At 44.1% G+C, this 14,635-nt stretch overlaps 1 long non-coding RNA gene across 1 annotated transcript; it reads right to left on the reverse strand.

Moving 5' to 3' along the window:
* Nucleotides 1–1,449: 1,449 nt before the first annotated feature.
* On the reverse strand, nt 1,450–14,271 carry LOC135515339 (uncharacterized). Its single transcript, XR_010451792.1, has 3 exons — nt 13,648–14,271; nt 7,926–7,978; nt 1,450–2,047 (listed from the first exon to the last, which is right to left on the reverse strand). It is a non-coding gene; the product is annotated as an uncharacterized LOC135515339 (long non-coding RNA).
* Between the last annotated feature and the right edge of the window lie 364 nt (nt 14,272–14,635).

A 14,635-nucleotide genomic window follows, 5' to 3' on the forward strand; every position in this document is an offset into this window, starting at 1 on the left:
TCACCTGCTGTGTTGTTGTCTTGCTACATTATTAACCTGGCCCTTGATTATAGTTTAGCCAGGCAGACCACACCAGACCAGGGTTAGATATCTCTGTTCCACACAGCTTAGTTACTCAAGCCTCACATGTTGACACATTTAATACAGTTAACATTAATGTTGTTGATTTTTTTCATAGGATTACATATAATTACATATTAGAGCTATGAGGATCTCTGTTTTTCTTATGTTGTTGATGTCACTGTGAAGCCGAAAGCAAGAGTTTTGTCTATATTATAACGTTTATAAAGGTAACAGTGACAAATCAAGGCCATATTAGAGAATTACTTTAGGAGACTATCAAGTGACTCAAGTAGGGAGGTATTAAATCTGGTGGTGGTTTAGTGTTGGGGGTGTGGAGAGGGTGAGACGAGAGGTGAAAGGTTGTGGTTAACGCTGGGAGTTTTCTCTGTGACATAGGCGGTGGGCAGCACTGTGGTTTACCTCAGAATGGGGGAGACGGGGGAGTCACAACCACAAAGGCGAGTCACATGCATCAGGAGGAGTGAGATTGATGGACAGTCGAGACTTACACACACACACACACACACACACCAGCTTGTAGCTATTTTATAGGAGGACAGGGATCACATAAATGCCACACAAATCCAGTACTCCCTGTCCATCAATCTCTGAGGATAGTTTTTTTTAAAAATACAAATGGAATCACTTGAATAAGTGATTGATGTGTTGCTGAAACAATTCCAATGTCGCGGATCTGTCTCTTTGTCAAGTAAACCGTGGCCCCTTTTACACAGGGGTGGGGTGAAACAGTGTTGCTTGTAGTTTAATTATTTGTGTCAATGTATCTTAACAATATGTATCAATGTACACTGAGTGTACAAAACATTAATAACAGCTTTCCATGACAAGCACTGACCAGGTGAATCCAGGTGAAAGCTATGATCCCTTATTGATGTAATTTGTTAAATCCACATCAATCAGTGTGGATGAAGGGGAGGAGTCAGGTTAAAGAAGGATTTTCAAGCCTTGAGACAATTGAGACATAGATTGTGTATATCTCTCATTCAGAGGGTGACTGGGCAAGACAAAATATTTAAGTGCCTTTAAATGGGGTATGGTAGTAGGTGCCAGGCGCACCAGTTTGTGTTAAGAACTTCAGTGCTGTTGAGTTTTTCACACTCAAAAGTTTCCCGTGTGTATCAAGATTGGTCCAACACTCAAAGGACATCTAGCCAACTTGACACAACTGTGAGAAGCATTGGAGTCAACATAGGCCAGCATCCCTGTGGAACACTGACGACACCTTGTAGTGTCCATGTCCAATGAATTGAGGCAGTTCTGTCAGGACCCGGTTACAAACCTGGGTCTCCGGAGTGAGAAACAGTCACTTAACCAACTGAGCCACGAATAGTCAGCAGAACCCAGAAGATGAGGCAGACACAGCAGTACTTAAGACGGTGTATTTAATAAAGTAAAAAGGAGAAGTCCTTCAATACAAAAATGGCAAATCCAAAAGGTGGTAGGAATAGCACAAAAAAGCCTCAAGAGATACTCAAAAACAAAAACAGAATTCCACAAGAGCATCCACCGGAATCGACAAGAAAACACTAGGGCTGGGTGCTAACATACAAACACATAGCACAGAACTGAGGGAAACTAAGGGTTTAAATACAATCAGGAAAAACGAGGCACAGGTGCAAATAATAATGGGGAACAAGGGAAAAAACATAAGGTCAAAAAGCACAATGGGGGCATCTAGTGACCAAAACCCGGAACAACCCTGGCCAAATCCTGACAGAATCCCCCCCCTAGGAACGGCTCCTGACGTTCCTACCAGCTCTCTCAGGGTGGAGGGCCCTGAACTGACGAATGAGGTCAGGGTCCAGGATGTCTTTGGCAGGAACCCAGGAGCGCTCCTCGGGACCGTAGCCTTCCCAGTCCACCAGATACTGCCAGGACCGCTGCACCCGGCGGGAATCCAGTATCCGATGGACGGTATAAGCCGGCTGGCCTCCAATGACACGAGGCGGAGGGGGAGGTCTGTCTGCCGGGACAAGGGGAGAAAAAACAACAGGTTTTAACAATGAAATGTGAAATGTGGGATTAATCTTAAGGGATCTGGGTAAGTGTAGGCGATAAGAAACTGGGTTAACTCTCCTGGCAACCTTGAAGGGACCGATGTATTTTTGGGACAGCTTGCGAGACTCCACCCGTAGAGGTAAGTCTCTTGTGGAGAGCCAGACTCTCTGGCCGGGGCGCAGGGTAGGCCCGGGACGGCGACGTCTGTTGGCTTGTTGTTGGTACCTCTGTGAGGAACGCATAAGATTAAGACGGGTCTTCCTCCACATAAGCCGACAGCGTCTGACGAACTTCAAGGCTGAAGGCACTCTGACTTCTGCCTCCTGGTCCGGGAACAATGGAGGAGCATAGCCAAACTGACACTCGTGCGGGGACATACCAGTGGAGGAGGAGCGCAAGGTGTTGTGCGCGTATTCGGCCCAAACAATAAAGGATGACCATGTGGACGGGTTGTCACGAGTCATACATCGGAGGGTGGTTTCCAGCTCTTGATTCATCCTCTCTGTTTGGCCGTTGGACTCCGGATGGTACCCTGAAGATAGACTGGCAGAAGCCCCCATGAGTTGGCAGAAGGCCTTCCAAAACCTTGAGGCGAACTGGGGACCTCTGTCAGAAACCACATCTTGAGGAATGCCGAAGACTCGGAACACATGATTAATTACCAACTCAGCCGTTTCCTTGGCAGAAGGTAACTTAGTCAGAGGGACGAACCTGGCCGCCTTTGAAAACCTGTCGATTATGACTAGGATAGTAGTATTGCCATGGGATGGAGGAAGTCCAGTAATAAAGTCCAATGAGATATGGGACCAGGGTCTGTGGGGAACAGGTAAAGGGTGAAGGAGTCCTTGAGGGCGGAGGTGAGAAGATTTGCCCTGGCAGCACACGGGACAGGCATTGACGAAAGTGGCAACGTCTTCTCTTATGGTAGGCCACCAGAACTTACGCTGGATGAACTCCAAGGTGCGACCTACGCCCGGATGACAGGTGAGGCGAGAGGAGTGCCCCCACAGAAGGACCTGAGTCCTCACTGCCTTGGGGACAAACAACCGATTGGCAGGACCTCCTTTCGGGTCCGGTTCGCTAGCTTGAGCACGTCTCACGGTATCCTCAACTTGCCACGAGATCGGAGCCACAATCTTAGCAGCAGGAAGGACAGGCATGTCCGTGTCATCTCGAATGGCAGGAGCGTAGACTCGGGACAGGGCATCCGGTTTGAGATTCTTCGACCCGGGCCGATAGGTGAGGATAAACTGGAATCGATTGAAGAAAAGAGACCATCTAGCTTGTCTAGAGTTCAACCGCTTCGCCTGCTGGATATACTCCAGATTTTTGTGGTCCGTAAGCACTTGAAACGGGTGAGAAGCCCCCTCGAGCCAGTGTCTCCATTCCTTCAATGCCATCTTAACCGCTAGGAGTTCACGATCCCCACATCGTAGTTCCTCTCAGTCGGGGTAAGCCGGTGTGAGAAGAAAGCGCACGGATGAAGCTTCTTGTCTTCACCCCTCTGAGACAGGACAGCTCCAACACCAACCTCTGATGCGTCTACCTCCACCACAAATGGTTCATCCGTAGTCGGTAGTATCAGGATGGGAGCAGAGAGAACACGCTGCTTGAGTCCTTGGAAGGCCGTCTCAGCTTCTCTTCCCCACAAAAACCTTGCATTGCCACCCTTGGTTAAAGCTGAGAGAGGGGCTGCCACCAAGCTGAAGTTCTTGATGAACTTGCGGTAAAAGTTTGTGAAGCCCAGGAAACGCTGAACTTCCTTAACGGATTTGGGGGTGGGCCAATCCGCTACCGCCCCTACCTTCCTGGGGTCCATTTGGACTCGACCGGGTTCCACTACAAATCCCAGGAATTGTACTCGGGATGAATGGAATTCACATTTTTCCGGCTTAACGTACAGATGGCTGTCCAGGAGGCGTTTGAGTACTTGTCTGACATGCTTAGTGTGTTCTTGAAGGGAGCTCGAAAAGATGAGGATGTCATCCAAGTAAACGAACACAAATATGTTAAGCATATCCCTAAGCACATCGTTTATGAGCGCTTGGAACACCGCTGGGGCGTTGGTCAGGCCGAAGGGCATCACCAAGTATTCATAGTGACCAGTAGGCGTGTTGAAAGCGGTCTTCCACTCGTCACCAGGTCTGATCCGCACAAGATGGTATGCGTTCCGCAGGTCAAGCTTAGTGAAAACAACTGCTTCCTGGAGCAGCTCGAAGGCTGTGGCCATAAGGGGTAGCGGGTAACGGTTACGGACGGTTATGGCATTGAGTCCCCGGTAAGTCGATGCAAGGACGTAATCCACCGTCTTTCTTGGCCACAAAGAAAAACCCTGCTCCCGCCGGGGAGGTGGATGGACGCATGAGGCCTGCTTCCAGAGCGTCCTTGATGTAGGTATCCATAGCAGCTCGTTCGGGTGGAGATAGGGAAAAGATCCGACCCCTGGGGGGGCAAGTGCCCGGAAACCGGTCGATGGGGCAATCGTAAGGTCTATGGGGTGGTAGCATGGTGGCCCTCTGTTTGCTAAACACCAGTTTGAGGTCATGGTAACACTCGGGAACTCGGGTCAGGTCGATGGATTCTAAAGACTCGGGAGTAGAACTCGGGAATTCTGGAAAATACAAGTAGCTTGGCACGTAGGACCCCACTGCTTGATAGTGCCCACAGACCAGTCGATGTGAGGGTTATGGCTGTGAAGCCAGGGGTATCCAAGGACGAGAGGGAACTCGGAACAGGAGATCAAATGAAAGTTCATCAATTCCTGGTGTTGTGAAACTGAAAGTCGCAAGGAGGTAGTGACATGAGTGACAAGTCCAGATCCCAAAGGGCTTCCATCCAATGTAGTGACCCTCATGGGTTCACTTAGAGGTTCAGAGGGAACGCCATTCTCCTTCGCCCAGACACCATCCATGAAGTTACCTGCGGCTCCAGAGTCTACCAAGGCTTGAAGGTGAAGCTTGTGGTTGTCCCAGGAGAGGGTGACTGGAATGAGCAGACGGGAGTTGGACGGATGGGAGGAGGTTATGTTTCCCGTTACAGTTCCCCCGGTCTGTACAGGACAGAGCGTTTCCCTGGAGCCCGGGACACGTGGAACGGAAATGGCCCGGTTTGCCGCAATATAGACAGCGTCGCTCCCTCATCCGGCGGTCTCTCTCAGCCTGGGAGATGCGTCCAATCTGCATGGGTTCCGATGGAGCCAGCGAGGATAAAGGTGGGGACTCGGAGCTGGGACTGATAGGGGCTAGAGGTCTACGGTTGAGTTCTCTCTCTCTCAGACGCTGGTCAATGCGTGAGGCCAACTTGATCAGGGACTCGAGATTGTCCGGTGGTTCCCGAGTGGCCAGTTCATCTTGGATAGTGTCGGAAAGGCCTTTCAGAAAGCACACCGTGAGCGCCTCGTTGTTCCAGCCACTTGCTGCTGCCACCGTGCGGAACTGGATGGCATCGTCCGTCACGCTGCGCCAACCTTGGTGGAGAGTCAGGAGCTGTTTGGCTGAGTCAGAACCACTGCTTGGGCCTTGAAACACTCGTTTGAATTCCTCAGCAAAGGCAGAGTAGCTGGCACAGCAGGAACTATGGGCATCCCACACAGCAGTAGCCCAGGCCAGGGCTTTTTCCGACAGCAGGGTGATGATATAAGCGATCTTAGACCGGTCGGTGGGAAACGACGAGGGTTGTAGCTCAAAGGAGAGAGAACATTGGGTGAGAAACCCTTTACAAGCACTTGGATCACCTGAGAACCGTTGGGGAGGTGGAAGACGAGGTTCAGCCAGGGGGTTAACTGCCATGGGTACGTGAATCTGAGGTACTGGGACGGGAACTGTTGCCGGGGTAAGACGATCAGATATTTGCTTAATGGAAGTCAGCATCTCCGACAGAAGATGAGAATGTCTAGCCATTAAGGCCTCTTGCTAAACCAGGGTGGCTTCGTGGCGTTGGACAGTCTCCTGGTGGTGGGACAGCATGGCAAAAAGGTCCTGGGAACTGGCTGCATTTTTGGCTCTGTGTTTCTGTCAGGACCCGGTTACAAACCTGGGTCTCCGGAGTGAGAAACAGTCACTTAACCAACTGAGCCACGAATAGTCAGCAGAACCCAGAAGATGAGGCAGACACAGCAGTACTTAAGACGGTGTATTTAATAAAGTAAAAAGGAGAAGTCCTTCAATACAAAAATGGCAAATCCAAAAGGTGGTAGGAATAGCACAAAAAAGCCTCAAGAGATACTCAAAAACAAAAACAGAATTCCACAAGAGCATCCACAAGAGCATCCACAGAACACTAGGGCTGGGTGCTAACATACAAACACAGAACACAGAACTGAGGGAAACTAAGGGTTTAATACAATCAGGGTAAACGAGGCACAGGTGCAAATAATAATGGGGAACAAGGGAAAAAACATAAGGTCAAAAAGCACAATGGGGGCATCTAGTGACCAAAACCCAGAACAACCCTGGCCAAATCCTGACAAGTTCTAAGGGCAAAAGGGGGTGGGATGTGGGTGTAACTCAACTCACTATTAGGAAGGTGTTCCTAATGTGTTGTACACTCAGTGTATATGTTATCAATGTAACTGACAACTAGGCTTTGACTGAGAAGAGAAATCACATTGTCACACTCAGCCAGTGTCCTGAAATGCCCTCTTTAGCTGAGACCAATCTAATGTTTGGACACACACAACCCCATGGCAAATGAAGTAAATAGACTGAACCACTGTTTCTAACATTTTTTGGCACAGTTACAGTGTATCCCTCCGTAGAAATCCACTGTCAGTCCATTTCTACTCATCCTATTCCAACCTGGATGGGTGAGACCATATTAACTAATAGGGTTATACTATTACACTAATAGGTTATAATATGTATTTGTATTAGGTTATATTGTTTCGGTTTCCTGGACACATTAAGCACAGTCCTGAACTAAAAGCATTCTCTCCATTGAGAACCATGCATGAACTTCACAACTTGTGAGAGTGTCCTGAGGGTAAGGATACTCTCACAAAACTCACAGCCCAAATATTGTACCATTTCTAATATCACATCATCAATTTCCATTTACATACATAATTCTTCGGGGTGCAGAAGGGCAGGCCATTTTAGTGGAAATGTTTTGAACATGTGACACTAATATGGAATGGCTGGAGTTCAAACCTGGGTCTCCAGCATGCCAAAAGACTGTGTTAGCCCACTGAGGTAAAGGCTGGGCATTCACTAAGGGAGCTAACACAAGTCTACAGGTCTCAGGCAAGGTTACTCATCACAAAAGCAAGATTCCAGAACTAGCCAAGTCAATCTGCTGTATATTACAAAACAGCCAACAGGTGGCGCTTTTACTGGAGCCGTAGGCCTTGTGGGTCTATTGAGTGCTGTCTGCAGTGCACCCACTGACAATAGTGACTTTGTGTAGTTTAGGGTGCCAACCCACTGTGGTGCACTGTCTACTGTTTCTCAGGGAGCCAACCGCAGTCCGCTGTCTCTTCATCTTCATCTGACCTTTGAGGTACTGGATTTACTTTGGCAGATTCAGGGTATGAGCCACTTCTACTGTACTGTACAGATCACTAATATTACTGTAACCACTGTCTACTAGCTGAGATGTCTCTCATACTGTGAATGCGAGGGTGCGTTCAAAACAAACAACTGCACCATAAACATTTGACTAACTTTGTGTAACTGCAGGCTACGGATAAAACGAGGCGAGATGCTTTTCTTTTCAGGCTAAACCAAGGAGCTACATAGTGCCATTGATTTTAGTTAGTGTACAATGAAAAGCAAACCAAATGATAAACTGTACATCAATAAGCTTAAGAACCAAGAAAATGCTATTTAAATTAAACATAATTTCACCTTTAATCCAGGGTCTGTTCCGTCTCTACACATCACCACCAGATCCAATCAACCTACAAAAATAAAACAACAAAATTAAATTTAAAAGACAGTCTTCTAAAAGTCTGAAAGTACAATAATGCAAACACAGAAACAAATGCTTACAGCAATGTAACAAATAGACCTTGGCACAGAAATTCAACAAAATAAGAGCAACATAGAGAAAACCTATTGCTGTTTTATTTAGTAAAACAACTGGCATACAGTTTGTATATAGTTTGTCTGCCGAGTGCAAGTTCACTTTATGTTGACTGGTACAGCAGCACTCCCAGGCCTATGCTTTCCCCAAACCTCTGCTCAAATATATAATTAGGACTGAATTCCCATATGCTGAAGTGATCAGGCCTCAGAATACTGTACCAAAATTGACTACAGTATATCAAGACAGTTACTGGCCCGAGTGGCATAAAATGCTAGTGGGTGCACAAAGTAAACGCTCTCTCGTCTCTCTGTCCAGAAAATAACTTTCTGTATTGAGCATTGCTATTTTGGCCCACATACTGAAGTTTGCAGATCGTATGGGTTATTACTATAAATGTCTATTTAAAACTTGAATAAAAATATGTCTGTTATTCTGTCTATCCTCTGAGTATATCCTGATTTATGTCCTAATTTTCTTATCTATGACCTTCATAACTGAGGTTATTTATAATCATAAAGAGTCATGTATTATGACTGAAACAGGGCAAAACTTGTATTAGATTTCTATAGCAGTAAAACACAAAACAAATCTATATAGAGGAATAGAAGTCAACATAATGTCTTGAAACAAACCAGAAACACATGGTTTTAATTAAATATAATGAGGTAATATAATTTGCCAAACTATCACACTAAAGTTGTTTTTATATTCCACCTGTTCAAACTAGAATGTCTAAATGTTATTAAAATTGTTATGGCTGTGTACGGGAGGCGAAGTCAGGTGCAGGAGAGCAGAGTAGATTTAACAGGCGCACTTTTATTCCGGTCAAGAAATAGGCACAAAATGACATTGAAGTGCCCAAAAGAAAACACGGAACATGTACAAAAGTATAGCGCTTGAACATCTCACATAACAATAAACAATTACACACAAAGACATGGAGGGGAACAAACACACACACACACACACACACACACACACACACACACACACACACACACACACACACACACACACACACACACACACACACACACACACACACACACACACACACACCTGAAATAATGTGTAAAGTATGTAGTTTCTTTATAACAAGTCGATGCTAAACTACAGTTGAAGTCGGAAGTTTACATACACCTTAGCCAAATACATTTAAACTCAGCGTTTCACAATTCCTGACATTTAATCCTAGTAAAAATTACCTGTCTTAGGTCAGATAGGATCCCCACTTTATTTAAAAGAATGTGAAATGTCAGAATAATAGCAGAGAGAATGACATTTCAGCTATTATTTCTTTCATCACATTCCCAGTGGGTCAGAAGTTTAGATACACCCAATTAGTATTTGGTAGCATTGCCTTTAAATTGTTTAACTTGGGTCAAACGTTTCGGTTAGCCCTCCAAAAGCTTCCCACAATAAGTTGGGTGAATCTTGGCCCATTCAGGTTTGTAGGCCTCCCTGCTCACGCACGCTTTTTCAGTTCTGCCCACAAATGTTCTATATGTTTGAGGTCAGCGTTTTGTGATGGCCACTCCAATACCTTGACTTTGTTGATCTTAAGCCATTTTGCCACAACTTTGGAAGTATGCTTGGGGTCATTGTCCATTTGGAAGACCCATTTGCGACCAAGCTTTAACTTCCTGACTGATGTCTTGAGATGTTGCTTCAATATATCCACATAATCTTCCAACCTCATGATTTTGTGAAGTGCACCAGTCCCTCCTGCAGCAAAGCACCCCCACAACATGATGCTGACACCCCCATGCTTCACGATTGGGATGGTATTCTTTGGCTTGCAAGCCTCCCCCTTTTTCCTCCAAACATAACAATGGTCATTATGGCCAAACAGTTCTATTTTTCTTTCATCAGACCAGAGGAAATTTCTCCAAAAAGTACGATCTTTGTCCCCATGTGCAGTTGCAAACCATAGTCTGGCTTTTTTATGGCGGTTTTGGAACAGTGGCTTCTTCCTTGCTTAGCGGCCTTTCAGGTTAGGTCGATATATGACTCGTTTTTACTGTGGATGTAGATACCTTTGTGTCTGTTTCCTCCAGCATCTTCAAAAGGTTCTTTGCTGTTGTCCTGGGATTGATTTACGCTTCTCGCACCAAATTATGTTCATCTCAAGGAGGCAGAATGCGTCTCCTTCCTGAGCTGTATGAAGGCTGCGTGGTCCCATGGTGTTTATACTTGTGTACTATTGTTTGTACAGATGAACGGGGTACCTTCAGGCATTTGGAAATTGCTCCCAAGGATGAACCAGACTTGTGGAGGTCTAAACTTTATTTTCTGAGGTCTTGGCTGATTTCTTTTGATTTTCCCATGATGTCAAGCAAAGAGGCACTGAGTTTGAAGGTAGGCCTTGAAATACATCCACAGGTACACCTCCAATTGACTCAAATTATGTCAATTAGCCTATCAGAAGCTTCTAAAGCCATGACATAATTTTCTGGAATTTCCCAAGCTGTTTAAAGTCACAGTCAACTTAGTGTACGTAAACTTCTGACCCACTGAAATTGTGATACAGTGAATTATAAGTGAAATAATCTGTCTGTAAAACAATTGTTGGAAAAATTACTTGTGTCATGCACAAAGTAGACGTCCTAACCGACTTGCCAAAATTATAGTTTGTTAACAACAAATTTGTGGAATGGTTGAAAAACAAACTAGTTTTAATGACTCCAACCTAAGTGTATGTAAATGTCCGACTTCAACAGTATGTGAGAGTAAGTAAACATAAAGAATGTGCAATGGCTAACACTTAAAAATTATAACATTATAAAACGAATACAAATTTTATTGCTCAATTGAAGAAATTATATTTACTTCCAGAATTTCATGCAAAAGTAAATGTGTTTTAAAGTACTAATTAAAGTTCGGACATGTTTATACCAATGTAATAATGGCAAAAACTGTAAGTGCAATACTTTTTGTCATTTTGATTGAAACGGTATAATTGATAAGACATTTTGTCATGCAAACCCCATAATTAAATAACTGTGAATAATGTAAATATTGATGTAAATAAAATTGACTTAATATTGATGCAGAAATTGACTTACCTATTATTATTGGCTCCTTCACACGTACACACACACAGTCTTTGGACTTCAATAAGCTGATAGATTTTCCCACAAACCCAAGTGTAGACAGATCTTTTGTTTCAATGCTTCATTTAGATTCCCTCCACAAAACCAGCTTTATTACCATTTATTTGTCCCTCTCCACCTCCCCCTGTCCCTCTCTACCTCCCTCTGGCTCTCCCTCCCTCCGTCTGTCCCTCTCTCAGTCTCTCTCTGTCTCACACACACGTGCGCACAAACACTTACACAACCTCGCAATCACATCTTTAAAAATGGTCTGAATGCAATTTAGCCTGGTCTACATTTCTTTCTGTTCTCTGTCTCATCAATCAATATTTACACAAATGCAGTGGTGTCGCACTTATCTCTGTCAATATGATTATTAACCTAACCAAACATATGGGTTGAAAATCATAATATGGTAATTAAGTGTCTCTTCTTACACATTTTTCACATTCTGAGTGTGTGGAGTGTGTTTATATGTTTGAGTGTGATCGCATGTATGTGTATAAGTGTCTGTGTAAATAGCGTTTAAGTTTGTGTGTAAATGTGTAATTTATTTTTCTTTTGTGTGTGTGTGAATGCTAAAAGGAGGGGTTTGTGCCCTCCTCTCCTTTACAGAGGCGTGGGAACTCCATTCATCATTAAACCCAGTGTCCATGTGTTTCAGACAGACAGACAGACAGACAGACAGACAGACAGACAGTGCTTACACAGGCAGTCCCTTTGGCATACCCAGGAATGGGCTCAGTATCTCTGAAATGTATCTTATGTTTCCATGTTCTTCAATACCACTATAAATACCCACACAAACTAACTTCGGAGTGCCGATCCATTGTGTCCTCTTTTACGATATTTCCTTTCTATAACCTGAAACTAAACAACCCGCTGATGAAATTAAGTAAGAAACGGTACAGTAGACGCGTGCCTAAAATCATCTTTCTGTATTTAGGTGTTGGATGAGATGTAATGGTGAAGGTACAATGACATCTATAACTCCTTCTAGAATGCCAAATTCTAGAACATTCTGGAAACACATTCTGATCCTACGTTTCGGCTCGTTCCTTACCACTAGGCCTCTAAAAGCCTGAGACAGAGGGGACTACATGTGCATATCTTCATCACCCTTCTCTAGTCCAACACACTGTCCCTTATCGTACAAGTTACCACCTATGATAAAGTTATTAATAAGGTATTCTGAGACATTGTATGATTGCATTTAATGGCATTGAAACAACACTTTACATTACAATAATAAAATAAGAGTTAGTATCTTACCGTATGAAGGATAATTTCTATTTGTTAAATGTTAATAGGCCTAAACATAATCTATGTCTTATAGTGTTCCAGTGGTATGTGGTGAAGAATAGAGTATTGGACATCTAATGTACATTGGTTCTCGTGGGTTTTATTGGTGATGACTCAGCTACCTCTAACTCAACTGCTATTGGTTAAATCAAAATACCCTCCTGCTATTGGTGAAGGTCTATCAGAATCTGCGTCAACACTGGACATACTATCAATGGGTTTTTGGGCCTATTATATTTTCAAGCCTATACTGATATAGCAGAATTTGTTCGTCCATTTAATAGGAGAAAACATTGAAAGGTCCGTATTTTCTAAGAAATTATATAAACCAAAGTGTACATATAGAAATGTAGCTATATTAAATGTGTAGCGTGGCAGACCACTTCGGTAAATAATATATTGTTTGTCGATTAATGTATTGAACCGATGGTTCATGAAATAAGACATGAGATATGTTCTGCCTACGTAGTTAAAATAATAATTTGAAAGTTAAATTAAACATTTGTTGGAAAATGGAAATTGACTTGCACAATATAAAAACACATTGATAACAATAATTAAACAATTATGTGACTGTTCGATTATCTCCACATTTACGGATGAAAAACAAAATAAAAACGACTAATATCTGTAAGCGCTTGAATTAAGAATTTACACGTTCTGATGGCTTTCTCTTAACTGTATTGGTTAACTGAATAGCTACTCTGGGAGAGAGACACAGCCCTGCTACCATGCTCTGGCATTTTTCACAAAACTAAATCAACCACACTCAGCTCTGGTCCCTCAAACTGTCCCCCTCTTTCGACCCCAACCACTGACCATCACAAACACAGCCATGAGGGAAGCAGGAACTATACCTACACCTACAACTATATTGGCAGTTTCTTCAGCGAAGTACAAATTGACAACATTGTTTTGGGAAGTGGCATGTTATTGTTCCTGATGTTGAGCTGTATAGTGTATTATCGAGAATTCAATCTCTGCATTGCATGAGTCTGAGATCCTTAAACTAAAACAAACTATATTAAAAGAATGTGCACTTCCATGTGTAGTTTAATCACTAAATAACGTATTCAGATAGCTAATCTAAACAGACTAGTTGACCCACATTCACACATGGAAGCACACTTAGAAATGTACCACTTACCTCAAATCGGATATGGGTAGACACACACCAACTATGGATGCAATATCCAGGGTGTTGAAATCCAGACAGGCCTTATTATCCACCAGGGTAGTAGATCCAGAACATAGTGTAGTTATCCTGTAGAGAGGGACAGCCAGAGGGCAGCCACAGTCAACCAGTTAGTTAGATTCAGACTCCCGGTGAGAACCAGAGACGGATGAGAGGGAGCTGTCTCCCTCCAGCTCAGTGAATCATGTCTGGGCAGTCTTCCTGTCTGTCACCCCCTAGTCTGTCTGGGTCCGGGTCTATCACCGGGCTGGGCCCCGCCACAATAAGAGGCCATGTTCGTGCCTGGGATGCGCATGGTCATCCCCATCTGGCAGTTAAAAAGTATTTGAATGAGGAATGTTAGCAAACAGACAAACTGCATATCGGATGAATGCTAATGGTAGCAGCTACAGCCAGTCAGCCAGTTCCGTCTCTGCTTTGGGATGGTTGGACCGGGAATGTGAATAATTTAACAGCAACCAAAAAGGAGGACCTCTTCCCTTTTTACCCACCACCCCTCCCTCAGAGTCCGAAACTCAAATGCCTTCAAAGACAGTGAAAGAGAGAGAGAATTCTAAATCTCTGCTCGCTGACTCACACACGTTTGTTTTTGCACACGTACACACCCACATGCACGTACACACACAAGCATACAATACATGATCTCTACAAATCACTTAGTGTTTCAACATGCAACATATTTTTTTATTTTGTTTGGATTTCTCACTCATTGCGTTTTGTGTCTTTTGTTTGAAATTGGCACCTGTCCCAAAAAACCCTCCGCCACTGCTGCACCGCCCTCCTACTCTCCTTTCACAGAAGGAGAGAGGAAGAGAGGGAGGGAGAGAGCGGGACAGCTAGAAAGGACGAAAGAAAGTTAGAAAGGACGAAAGAAAGAGGGATTGGGAGAGAAAGGGAGAGGGGAAAATAAATGGTAAGAGGAGTGAAAAAGTCTAGGAGT

Source organism: Oncorhynchus masou, chromosome 27 (genome assembly GCF_036934945.1).
Source record: "Oncorhynchus masou masou isolate Uvic2021 chromosome 27, UVic_Omas_1.1, whole genome shotgun sequence".
Taxonomy (NCBI): Eukaryota; Metazoa; Chordata; class Actinopteri; order Salmoniformes; family Salmonidae; genus Oncorhynchus; species Oncorhynchus masou.